Source organism: Formica exsecta, unplaced genomic scaffold (genome assembly GCF_003651465.1).
Source record: "Formica exsecta isolate Colony F162 unplaced genomic scaffold, ASM365146v1 scaffold181, whole genome shotgun sequence".
NCBI classification, from domain to species: domain Eukaryota; kingdom Metazoa; phylum Arthropoda; class Insecta; order Hymenoptera; family Formicidae; genus Formica; species Formica exsecta.
In genome coordinates this window covers 373,780-388,245 of record NW_021849121.1, presented here as the reverse complement: position 1 = coordinate 388,245, position 14,466 = coordinate 373,780, and positions in this window count along the sequence as shown.

Below are 14,466 nucleotides of genomic sequence, written 5' to 3'. Positions count from 1 at the left end.
TTTCCTCTTCTTTCGCAACGTGTATTAAATCTTTAGCAAAGCGTAAACTTTACAGTAGATACATCTATAAAAGAACAAACAAACGAGAATCGAAGAATTATCTATTCGTGTTCAAAGCGAGGAGAGAGAAAAAATTGAGTAAAAAAAGTTGAAAAAAAGTTGGAAAATATAAGATGGGAAATTTTTAAAAATGAGACATCTCTTTCTTTCTCTTTCTTTTGAACACGTTCGGAGAAATTCGTTTTGGGAGTTTAATTTAGACACTATTTAAAGAGTTTAAATGATGCCAGTCTCGATTTAATGTAATAATTCTGCGAAATCATCAAGAATATCGATTATTAATTACTAATTAATTAAAAAATTTTTGTCTGATACTGGTTGAATATATGTAAAAACATAATAGAAATAATAAACGCCTTTCATATATCACGTGAACAGAGAATTCCTTACATTTTTTTCTCTCTTTGCCTTCTTCTCTTGATTCGAAGTTTTTTTAGAAATGTAGAGAGTGCGGAGAGAATGTGCTTTATAATTAACTCGATATTTGTCATTTCGCGAGAGACAGAATTTAAGGAGTTTAACCGTATCTATTTTCGGGCGTGGAAAAAATAGACGTCTTTGGCGAAAGGACGTCGGGGAACAAAGGAGCAACGGAGGACCTCGCGCTAAAAAGGACGCAAGGGGCAAGGAGGAAGAAGTCGAAAGCGAAGGAGACGATGATGAAAGAGAGGAATAAGAGGGATAGTAGCCGAGGAGGGAAGAAACGCGCCAGGAAGGAAGGAAGGAAGGAAGGAAGGGATCCTGAAAGGAAGGCGGATTCACTGCGGGATCGCAGGTAGTAGCAGGGTACGGTAGGACGATTTCTACGTGAGGCCCATCCCTCCGCGGCGGTTTTCTTCTCTTTCTTCCGACGTATACTCGCGAGATATCCTCCTCCCTTCGTCCTATTCCTCTTCTTCTTCGTCTTCTTCTTCTTCTTCTTCTTCTTCTTCCTCTGGGTTTCGTGACGAGAGCACGAAAGAGCCGAGGCCGAACGAGTCGAAGCTGAACGAAACGAAACACGATTCTCTCTTATTCGCTCCACCTCCTACCCGCAGAGTGTGGTACCACACACGCACACATACGTGCGGGTAACGCGTGTGTACACGCGTATACACACGTCGCGTGTTTCCCTCTCGCTCGCGTGCTCCTTCGCCTCGTTCGCGCCGGTCCCACCCTCGTACTCCCTTTTTCTTCTCTTCTCGCTTTATCCTCCGCCGGCGAACCGGGTGAAGTCTCTCACCGTCCTCTTTTAATTCTATCTCGCCGCTCGACCGCCTCACTCGCCGTCTCTCTCGCGCTTATCCCGTGTCGTTTCTGCGTCTCGCACCCTCTCCCTCTGCGCGCTCGGTCCGACCGTCTCACTCTCTCTCTCTCTCTCTCCCTCGCCCTTCGTGCTCTCTCGCTCGAACAACCTATCAACTCGGTAGGTAGACGTCGGGTCCGGACGACGATTCTCTCTCTCTCATCCCATCGACCGACCGTTCTTACACCGATATAGTCCCGCGGCCTGGCGCGGCTGTGTTCGTGGACGGGAACACGGGTCGCGCTATAACGGGTGTCCGATTCCGAGATTCAACGAGACGCGATCACCTGCGCGAGTATCTGAGCGCGAGCGAATTCTCCTGGAAAATGTTTATCGATACTGCAAAGTGGAGTAAATTTATATTAAAAAAGCAATAACGTTTCATATTGTTTAACATAAAAAAATGATTGTTGTACGTCGAAAAATTGAAATTTGAGCTTAATAAATATATTGAACATTTTGATATGAATCGTACTTCTTTTGTGATACAAAGTTTCCTTTAGCAATCCTCGTCTCACGGTATTTTATGTTAAAATATATCAATGCTCTTTAATATCAATAGACATTATTTTTCTCGTTGCATAGTTTCATCTTGTTTCTTTTTGAAAATTATAACGTTTAGTTTTCACGATTTATTTCTTTCCTTCTGAAATTACTCAATCTCTAATGCAAGATCCTGTTTCGCGAAATTTCATAGCTTATTGTTAGTCATGAAATGTTAGTCGATATCGTGAATTTTATAGTCTCACTGTGTGCATTCTCTGTCAATATCTTTGAAGTAGAACAACGATTGCTAGTCTGAAGTGTAAGTCCGAAATAGAAGAGATTTTTTGTTAGTCTCGTGCGATTCCAACAATAATCTAATAATATCAAACATACATTACTATCCATATCCTTTGGTAATCGGTTGGAGAGAATATTTTTACTTTAGCTACTTACATTTTAAATATCGCTTTGTATGTGTTTTTATTATTCTAAATATTACCAAAAAAAGAAATATTATAAGAATCTGATTAAAATTAATTGTAGTATTTTGACATTTCTGATTTGTAGAAAATATTAAATATAAAAGCACGAATCTACAGGAATCTTGAAGGATTTTGCATTAAAGGATGCGTAATAATTCTCGGATGCTCGACTGCAGGAAATCGCGATAAACAGGAACGCAACGTACGTTACGTACGTATCGCAACACCCTATGTTTGATTTACACTGGCCAGCGCCAGCCTGGTTCTATAACGCGGCTCGTAATTGTCGTCCATTCTGAAATGGCATTTCGACCACTTCCGGTCACAGGACAAGATTTGATAATATATCGTATCGAGTGATATCCCGGGACGAGCGATAACAGGTGCGCTCGGTTGTGTTCGTTGCCTTGCAGGTAAACGCGCGCGACCTGTGTCGAGCTGTGGAATATTAAACTTGCCCATAAATCATCCGCCGTTTAATGTCGCCAGCGACAGTTTCGAGATCTACATAAACGTAGATTCGGGAAAAAAAAAAATACAATTCAGATCAACATCTCAGCTGATGACGTTCCGTCGCGAGAAATAAATATCTTTCCATTGCAAAAGAGATTCGAATTTGTTCAGATATGAGATTCTAATATAAAATATCCGCCATATGAAAAAGGAGAATATATTAATATACGCGAGAAAAGGTGTTATGAGAATTTAAAATATCTTATTTATCTTGTTAAAAAATCAGGTTAAATTAAAATTGAATACATTAGTTGCACGAAAAGTTGAAGTTTTTGTTTAACGAATATTTGATATCTAAATATATTATTTATTTATATCTTGGTATTTTTTCAATTATGTTATAACAATGTTTTTTTTTTTTTTTATTTTCACATGCTGTAAATATAATATTTAAGTTCACATAATGGCGTTCCTGAATAAAATTTTTATAAAATTATTTCATTTCTTTCATTGAGATATATTTCGATAAGCCATCTTTAATAGCTGTTCGCACGTATGATAACAAGGATGGAGACACCTGAAAATATAGCCCTTCCACATTTTACTGCTACGCACGCAAGTTCTCCGGGCGCTATCAATTTTTAGCAATTATTTGCGGAGCGTTGTTATTGTTCACGGCATCGATAACAGCGCGGGTCGTAAAGTAAAAATCGCTGATGGAAAATCGAGCGTGTGTATATATCTTTTTGTGAATTCGCCGCCAACACAACGGGGTCCGCCACGGTGGGAAATTAACGACGAACGATAATGGGGACGAATAATATTCGGCCATTGATAACGCGCGCGATTTCGCGGAGGCGATCGTAAACAAACGGATGTAACGGGTGGCCCGTCGGTACCTTGCTCGCTCTGTTAATTAGCGCACGAGGCAAAATTGTGGAACTTATTCGGCTGTCTTTATTACCGTTCGTAAGCTCCGCCTTCGCGTAATTTCTCAACGCTATCGATGTCCATTTAAATTCTGAATAATTTTATGAGAATTTCATTTAACAACGCCAGGTGAACTCAAATATTATATTTACAGCATATAAAATGAGAAAAAGAATATTTTTATAACATAATTGAAAAAATGCCAAGAGATAAATACATAATATATTTAGATATCAAGTATTCTCTCTCTTTAAACAAGAACTTAAACTTTTCGCAACTACGTTTATCCAATTTTAATTTAATCTGGTTTGTCAAAACTTTCTAAATTTCTAATGGAGCTTGCAAACTATTAAAATTTTGACATTGAAACAGTTTTTAATTTATGTTATAAAATCTACAATTTTTTCTATAACAATAGTGTGTTTTAAAGCATTCTAAATATGTTTGATATAAAACATCAGAATTTTCCATCTTTCGATTTTGACGTCATTTTATTACGGTCATATAAATCCAAACACATACGAAACGTTTTGTAATTTACGTCAAAAATATCAAATAGTTTTCATAACACATTGTCATCAGAGTTTCTAAAGAATTAAATTACGTGTGGTTCAAACTGAAAGAAAGATGGTCAATCATCGTTGTGCGATTTTCACAGGTGCGTGTTTTAATGAATATTTTCAGCTCGCGATGTGGTTCACGCGATGTCGGAAAATGACACATAGATTTCGCGGGACCGCGCAACGCGCTTTGTTTCTTCGGCATGTTTATACGGCGAAAAAAAATTTGACAGAAGCACAGAGAGACACGCAGGTGTTTCTGCTACGCCGATCCATCCGATCGGATTTGCCGTATCGCGGGCCCCCATCGTAGATCGCGGAGCCTGATTTTAATTACGCGACTCCTTCTTTGGTCCGACTATTTATCGTCGACGAGATCGTCGGCGTCTCCTCCGATTCGGTCCGTTTTACGGCCCGACGTGCATCGCACGCTACTTAATATCCTCGGTAAGTACGATCGTAACAGGTGTCGATCCCGACACCCCGCTGTCGACAAATTGCGGCATGGCGGCTCCGCACCGCCGCGTCTACGTCTTCCGTCTGCGAGCTGCAAATTGATTGGCCATCCGCGACAAGATTGCGGGACGAAATATTTTACGTTCTGCTCGCGCGCGCGAGGAGGCGTAACGAGATCGACGAGGAAAGTAGCCGATGATCCTCGTTACACGCCGGTCTTAACTCGTAATCCGTAACTACTTTATGAAGCAGAAAAGCGCGTCTTCGGGGCTTTTAGCCGATGAATGTCGTATGAACTTCGTCGTAAATCGCGATTTCGTTCGATTAGATTACTTAAATTTATTATTTAATGGCGTAGCAACTTATATAGCTAGTTAATGTAGCCTTACGTAGTAGTCGTTTTTTCTCGACGAACATATACGTCGTCATTATTCAGACACATGAGATCTTATACGTAGAATATAAGCGTCCTAAATTCTTATTTAACACCAACTAATAATAATGATGACGATAATTACTTATTCACAATCTGGAATCGATTGAATCTATGCAAAACGCACAGTGTTTGATAAATAATTCTTAACTTTAGAACAATAACATGATTTTGAGAATCATTATTGCTTACATAAGATCGTTCGTCATTCATTATTCAAAAAATTATTTAGATGTATTATATAATTAGTTTTAAATAAATAACAAATTAAAAAGACTAAAAAAATTAAAATAAAACAGAAGAATTAGAAGCTTCGACAATTCTTTAAACGGGAGGAATAGCAGAGAGATGAGAGAATTTTTTTCTCATTTTCTAGAAATATTTCTCTGGAAATAAATGTATGAATTTTCAACAAGAACGTAAGAAAGCATAATATTGCGTATAATTAATTAACAATTCAGAAATAATAAATTATTCATAGTGTCTTCTTTTATTTTGCGCGATGAATAAGAGAAGATGGGAAATGGGTCTCTTAAAAAATCTCTTAAAGATTTGATGACAAGGGACATTTGAAAGATACCTGAAAGAGAGAAAAATTGCTATTCTTTATATTGCTACATCTGTTAAAAGAATCGTACGCACTTTTTATACCATCACTTTGTTGTATATTACACCGAATCGCGAGGATTAAATGAAGTTAGCGATTTCGTACATAGTAATGAAAAGCGATTAAACTTTCGCGTATCTGCCGACGATTATCGTTCACGGATTTAATCGAAATCGTAATGAAAAATCCCTTATAAAGAGAAAATATATACACACATATATATATATCTTTTTTTTTCTTCTTCTTTTTGAGAAAAAGGCTTTCTCATTACGATTTCGAGAGCAAATATAAATACAAATGAATCATTTTATGTAACACGGATCCCCAGGACGGCCGTTCGATTACGCTCGCATTCGGCCCGGCTCGGACGCATTTAATTACATTGTTGCGTCCCCCGGTGTACGATTTTCGGGTCTCACCCCGTATATGTACGTACGCGCGCGACCGAGCGACTGTTTTTTATTTTTATTTTTTTTTTTTTGTTTTTTTCGGGGAACGCAGTTTCTACCCCATTTTCCTCGAGTTATCGCGTACGCGTTATCGCGCGATATACCTCTCCGTTACGCCTCTGAATTATCACCCATCGGGTACGACGAGAAAATATGAAATTTCGCGCGCGAAGCCGTAGCAATTTTTCTATCTCTCACCGCCCCCTTTCCCCCTCCTCCCTTTTGCTTGCTACCTCTTGCGTGCCCCCGGCCCGGTCGTTGGAATTGTGAACAAAATGCACTCAACGGGCCGGCGGCGCCCGATTGAAAACGCGCGTCGGCCGTGAATGTTGCTAAAGCGACGATAATAGTTCGCGATATAGAAAATTTTTCATCTCTGGACGCGCGCGCGCGAGCCGTTTACGATTTCGCGAAAATTGCTCGCCTTTCATTTCACCTCTCTCTCTTTCTTTCTCACTCGCTCGCGTGTGTGCTTGTTTGTTTGAACATAGGCTCTCGCGAGAGAGAGCTCGCGCGCGCGCGCCGATTGCCAATTTGCGCCACGCGGAACGCACGCGTGTGCACATCCCGTTACATCCGACCCGCATCGCGCGGTAAATACTGCAAATAGTTGTTTCAATATCGGTTGTATTGTATTGTGTGGCTTAACGATTTCATAACCGCGCGACCGCGTTTCGTGCGGTGACCGGAAGCCCCGTGATTTTCTATGAAATTTTCCAGCTATAACTGTGTCTCGCAGATGCGACGGTGCATCCGGATATCGCGAAACGATCCAGGAAATTACATGAATGCGTAGGAGGCTGAGATTCGAAGAGAATTTTAGGGACTTTGTGTAAAAGTTATTGTAAATTTTGTCTTTACTCGCGATATGAACGATGAGTATGTAAAAATTTGGCAAATACGTTGATGTATTCGATGACGTTAGCGCTTTAAATTGAAATTTTTACAAGAATTGCTTTTTGGCAGAGTTTATATGTCGGTGCAATAGTTTTAATATAGGATAATTGTGGAATTTATAGACTATAAGACAATATTTACAGAAATATAAGATATATTTAATATTATAGTTCTAATCATTCTTAAAAAGAGAGAACTCCAGCACTTCTATAATTTTGTTTATGCGAAAAAGATATTAAAATTTCTTTACAATTACAATACAAGATCTTTATATAAAAGCATAATTACATAACAATGATTTCAAAATAAATTATTTTCAAATAATAGCACGTGTCTTTTTTATTAACTTTATATTTTTCTTTTTCATTTAGTTTCATTTTTTTTTTTATTTTTATTTATCTTCTATTCATTTATATCCCATAATCTATAAAACAATCGACCTCACACGCGTCTACAAGAACATTGAGATTGCACATCATTAACACACTTCGGGATCGCCGTTCACCCGCATTACCCGACAACTCAATTTCATCGCGCGTTGTCGTCGTGTGTCGCGTTGTCGTCACGATTCCCGAACTCGCGGAATTCACGTTTCAGGGCGTATATCGGCCTAGCCGCAACCACGCGACTCGTAACTATCCCACTCCGAGAGATAGGCTGCCCTATCCACCGTTCCGGTGCCCGAGGGAAAAAAATGTCGACACTTCTCGGCCACCCGGTATGTGCGGTGGCACATACAGCCCCGCGGTAGACGAAGCTTTGGGTCGCCGCTAGCTGCGGGCGTCCGGACCTCGCGTCTACCCTCTCATTTACCATTTGGTACCTATAGATAGGTACCCATATATACGCGCGCAGGTACCTAATGTACGTGCACACGCAGACACGCGGGCCAAGCTTGCTCGCGCGCGCGCGCGCCCGCCCGAGAGCGAGAGGAAGACGGCGTAAGATGGTAGGAGGTAGAGGACGGACCGATATAGGAAGGAGGAGGAGGAGGAGGAGGAGGAGGAGGAGGATCGGGAAAGTGAGGACCGGGAGAGACATGCGGCGAGAGAGATGCCGGAGCGCGCCCAGAGGAGCACAGGGCTCTTTTCTGGATGCCTAGGTGGCTGCGCGTACTTATTTTTCCACGTAACAGGCCGCGAGATGACGGGAGAAGGGCAGGGGGAGGGGGAGGGAAGACGATAGACGTGAGAGTAGCTTGAATCCAGCGGATCCACGCGTTTGTTTACGCACATATATGCGTGGTACGCGTGCTTACGGAAGGAAGACGGTGTGAGTTTTCTCAGGCACTTTGCGTATCTTTGCCGATATAGAGAAGAAGATAGAGATAAGAGAGAGGAGAACGAGAATAGGGGGGATGGAAGGAGAGGAAATGCGGAAAGAAAGGGAAAGCGATGATTATCTCGGAACGGAAGCTACGAGAATTTTGCCCGAAGGGCGCATTTTTTTCGGCGGCTCGAGAGAGGAATGAGACGAGAGATGGGGTGCGGGATGAGTGGAAAACGACAGGATAGAGGATGATAGAAGTAGAGAAAAAAGAGTGGGTGGTGATGAGGAGTCGGAAGGTGGAGAGAAGGGGGGATTTTTTTCTCTCTCTCTCTCTCTCTCTCTTTCGCTTCTCTATCCATCGCCTTTTTCCTAAGCGAAATTGATCAACGTCCTCGGGAAACCGATTAACCGGAGCGCACGCGGACAGAGTCGAGGAGAAGAGAGCATGAATTTTATAAATATATTTTCTTTGAGAGAAAAAAAGAGAGAAGCCGGGCGCGCGCGGAAATTCAGAGAGTCGCCATTTGCACGACGGGGCTCTGTACGCTCTCTTTGTGCGGATTTGAGGGAGATTGAGGTCCCGGGAACTTTTTCTCTCGTTTTTCTCCATCTACATTTTTTTCAAACCGCTCTACGCCCGCGCGCCCGGAATACGGGATTTAATCGGGGCGAAATGTCGGAAGGATATTTTACGGGAATATTTAAAATTGTCCTCGCGTGCGCGATATGCCGAGGAAAAAAAAAAAGAGAAAAAAGAAAGAAAGAAAGAGGGACAGAGAGGAAGACGACGAGATTCAAGCCCGTACTTCGCGAAAATTCCCGAAGAGAGCCCCGCAAAATTGTTTCATAACTTGTGGGTGTTTATGGCGCGAAAGGGAAGATGAAAATTGAGCGAAGAGAGTTGGAAGAAATATATAGTAACTTGGGTAAAGAGAGAGAGAGAGAGAGATTTTATCCCGGTAATATACGTACACACATGAGTAATCATCTGTTGAGGAGAACATTCTTTGCAAATGATATGCATCGATACGATCGATACTTATAATCTTGCGTTACATGCTGAAAATGCCTTTAAAATATATACTACGCATGTTATTAATAAATCAAAGTTAAGTCAACATGTTTACAATTATTTGCATGAATAAAATCAAAGGTTATGAAATACGAAGTTAGTTTAAACATAGCGTTTACCCTCATTATTAGACGACGTGAAAAACGAATAAATTGATATTATCATAGAATAAATAGCTAAATAATATGTTATGTATATCGAATAGTATAATGAATACTTGTTTGACAAAAAACTTATATACATTCTTGACTACATTGAATTTCTATCTATTAAACCTCTTTCTAATATTTGTGTTATACTGCTTCTAAACATAAAAAACGAAGATATTTAATTATCATTCACCATGACCATACTGATTCATTGAAGAAGATGTTAAAATTGAAGTGGTTGAAGTAATAGTATTCGAGACAATAAATTATTACACCTACAGCAATTAATCATGCGATTCAGCCTGTAATTATTACCGCGTCCAATACTGTAAAGCACGGGCTAATTATAATTCTATTAAAATTATTTTGATAACAACTTTTTTTAATTGACAATGCCATGTTTTGTGGAAAAAATCTTATTATTATGCGACAATACTTAAATATTGTCGCAATAGATGGATAATTCGACCTCAATTTGTACTCAAGGCACTATATAGAAATCACATCTATCTCGCTAAAAATATCATAGATAAACGTCGATAAACAAGCAAAGTTTTCGTTTGTATATTCGTTATTATATTTATTATATGCTGACATTGAAATTAATCATCTTATCTCAGAGAAAATGTTTTCTCTATATAATTTTTTAAAATGTTTTGAAGTAAAATACAAAGAGTCTACTTATTCAATTTTATGATTATGATTTTTAAAGTATTTGCTTGCATATCAATATATATATTTTTCTATTAGATATTTATTCTTATAAATATATATTTGCTAAATTTATTTATTAGTTTTTTATCTTTTATTTTTCAATTAACTTTATTTTATTAATTTACTTTAATTTATATGTATATATATATAAGATTCCATTTTCTATTCTATATTAATATTTTAGTTTCACTAACCATTTTTTCTTTTTTGTTATCTATTTTTATTATCCTTATTTTTAACACACTTTTTACAAATACGTTTTACAAATACTAAATTATATATTACAATATTAATACTCGATCGAGGATCAATGAATAATCTTCACGGAAGTGTTACGTAAAGAAATACGTAGCGGGATATCTCTCTTACGACAGACTTCTCGGTAAACGCATAGCAAAAGAAAAAAAAGAGGCGCATTAGAATCTCAAAGACTGCGACTGAGCTGACCGCAAAATTATTTCGCGAAAATCACGTTGCGTGCACCGCCAATTTCGCGTCTCGTGCCGTTCCCAAAGACACGCTTTAATTATCTCTCTCTCTCTCTCTCTTTCTCTCTCTCGATGTGAATACCGTGAGAAAAGCGCTCTTTGTGCCGACAAAAAGATAATATTCTTCTATTTCTACCTTCGCAAAGTCAGAGAGCGAATCGTTGGCGATGCTAATGTGTCATAATTATTGACAAGGTGTATATTAATTATTCCGAGCTTAAAGTAATGATAGTTTTTGCAAAATTATCATTCAACTTTAATTAAACATCGTCAAAAGCACAGTTTTATTATGTTTATTAATATTATCAGATCTTATCTTAGGAATTAAATTAATATAAAAAATTAATTATTTTAAAAAACCAGTCTCTTTTTCGCTTTATATATATACTATAAGCATTATTAATAAAGTGTTATAACGATTTTTTTTTATTGGTATTGGTTGATACGAATAAATATATATTTGCAGGCAACAATGAATGTTTATATGTATATAACATATTTTTAATTCATTTTTAAAGACAATTAAAGCACCATTTAAATGTAACACCTTTTCTTCGTCCTTCTCTCTTTCTTGTTTTTTTTTTTCAATGGAATTATTATTCGCGCCGATATATTTATACATATACTATACTTTATTATTTATAATTGCATGAAATTTAATAGCGCCCGTAATAAGATCGCCCGCTATAAAGGGTAACAAAAACGATCAGCCACGCGTGACACAAAATGTCATCACTATACTTCCATATACATATTAAACATCTCTCTCTCTTTTCAATGGAATTATTATTCGCGCCGTCGTGTGGATACCGGCATTTATATTTTTTATATATTATTATACGCGAAAAGATATGTGATATCGTCTTTCAAGGCCGCCGCGTCGCGAACACTTCACGATAACGAAGGGAATAAATTTTCGGCGGAAATTCTGCGCACGAAGTTTCCGTACATACGAAGATTTATCATTTTGCCGCAGTCACGTTAGCGATTCTCGAACTTCGAAACAGATCCGCTTACGGCAAACATTTCGTCGCGTTTCGTGAACACGCCGTGTGAAATTGTCGGCGTGTTTACCGGAGGCTTTCGTATGTGAAAATGAAAAAAAGGAAGAAAAGAAAAAAAGAAAACGGGAAACACGACGGAAATAATAATGATAATTATAATATATCGCCGTTTTACTTCGTTCATTTGCATCGCGCGATATACATTATTATTTAGTTAATAACGTAATGACAATTTCCGGTTAATTATGACATAATAAATACACGTTGATTGTAATACATCGTTTTGTCGGATCCTCATCTATCAGCGAATCCCGATATATGTATATATATATATATATATATATATATTTATACATATACTATACTTTATTATTTATAATTGCATGAAATTTAATAGCGCCCGTAATAAGATCGCCCGCTATAAAGGGTAACAAAAACGATCAGCCACGCGTGACACAAAATGTCATCACTATACTTCCATATACATATTAAACATCTCTCTCTCTTCTCTCTCTCTCTCTCTCTCTCTCTCTCTCTCTCTCTCATGAAACATAAATGAGATATAATTACCATTGTCAAAAAGATTTGCAAAGATTTCTTTTAAATTAAAGTATTAAAATATAAATTTCGATTTTTATAGAAGAGGATATTATATGTAAATTATTTATACATATATATATTTTTATATATAGTATTTCCTCTAATTACAAATTATAAATATTACTTATATTAGAATAATATTTGCAACGCTTAATCGGAAACTTAATTATGAAATAATTGTGTTAAAATTGTTAAAAAAGACAGACTTTGGAAATTTTTTTTTAATTAAAAAAAGAAATTTTCGTTTCTTATTCGGTTAAAAAGCTTCCCGACGGCGTTCATCACCAATACACGCTCATAGTAAAAATAACATGGTTCGTCACGGAAGTGGCGGCTTCCGACGCGGCTTCTATATCGTTTTCACGAGGAAGGGAGGGCATGTTAAAACGTGTTAATCAGCCATTCGGCTCGAGCGCGGGTAATCAGTTGTCGACGGAAAAATTCCTCGGATGATTAAGTGCTCTCGTCGGACATATGCACTCTGTCGCTTCCTTTCCCGGCCCTCCTGATCTACGCGCGTTTCCCTGAAACGACGACGAGGACGACGGGCGCGTTCCTGCGACCCTTCGATGGTACCCCCTATGACCAACCGACAGCCGATCTCGACACGATTTTTTGTGTAGAAGGAAGCTCCGAGAATCGAGATCATTAATGCAACTTTTTTAAGAAAACGCTGACAATGTTGGAATAAAAGGACAAGAGAGTATCGTCAGGAAAAGTTTCGCCATCTAATCCCAATGTTGATAATAAGAAGTTTGGCGATCTAGTCTCGATGCTAAAAATAACAAGTTTCACAATCTAATCCTAAATGATAAAAACGAAAGGTGCTGGATCAAGGTAGCTTCAACGAACATGACGAAAGTTTTGCAATTTAATTCTAACCGTATCGCGTCGAGCGTTAAATTATTATCACCAAATGAAAGTTTGTAGAATCTATTTAGTTTTCTGAAAGAACGATCCATTGGAGAAACTAATCCAAGTATCACTGACAAATCGCGGAATATTCGCGATATTGATTAATCTCTCAAAGACAATCCGCGAGTTTTTCTCGCCGCTCTTTCTTCCTCGCTGCAGGCCGTTAGGCCCAGGAAGTGATTATCCGCAACGGGACGCTGTCAGATGAGTAGCGAGTAGAGACGAACGACGAGCCAACGGTCGGCCGGCCGGCCGGCAAAATTACCGAAAAACTTGTTTCGCGGCGAACGAACTGACGAACGAACGAGGTTACTAACATTCCCGCGCTCTGCCCCCCGGTCGTCGTCGTCGGCGCATCGAGAATTATTACCGGCGTGTCGCATCACCGACGACCGCAGCGCGGCGTAATATTCTGACAAATGTCTACGAGCGCGCCTCGTTATAACAAATTGATGATTCGGGCGCTCGTCATCGTCGAGCTCGACTCGGAACAAAGAACGAGTCGCTTGAAAAGTAGCAACGACCCCCTCTCGCTCCGTCTCGCGAAAAATATTTTTCTAGTCGTATTCTTACTCCTAGCGCTGATGCGAGCCTGTTTAATTTCACAATTGGAGTTTATTATTTTCTGTACTCTCTAAACGCGATGAGCAATTAACACGCTTTAGGACGGTGGGGAGGGTTGGTATCTCGCTGGAAACGGCCGATGCTTTTCCAGTTTGCGTTCTGCCCCCTATCTATCTACATACTTGCCGGCCACCGCGATTATCCCCCTCGTCGTCGTTGTTGTCGTCGTCATCGTGCGGATCGTCCTGCCAGAAAACTCCTCCCAGTCGAGAAGAGCTGCCGCCGCGGCAGCGTCCGCAACCCTTTGAAGACTTCGAGACGCAATCTCTGTTCGTCTCGCGCGGGAGCGAGAGCGAATCGGCCCCTCATGTACGCGCATACACACGCATAGTCGCCGGGATAATTAATACTCCAATTTGCCTTCACTCCAGTTCCTACAAAGTCTCTCAGACGCACCCGTCCGTCGCCCGTCCGTCCGTCCGTCCGTCCGCGCTCTCGATTTTTTCGACCGTCTCTCGATTTCTCTCTTCCCTCCCTCCCCCTCTCCCATTCTTCCCGCGGCAAAAAGATGGCAAAAAGACGGTCTCCGGTAC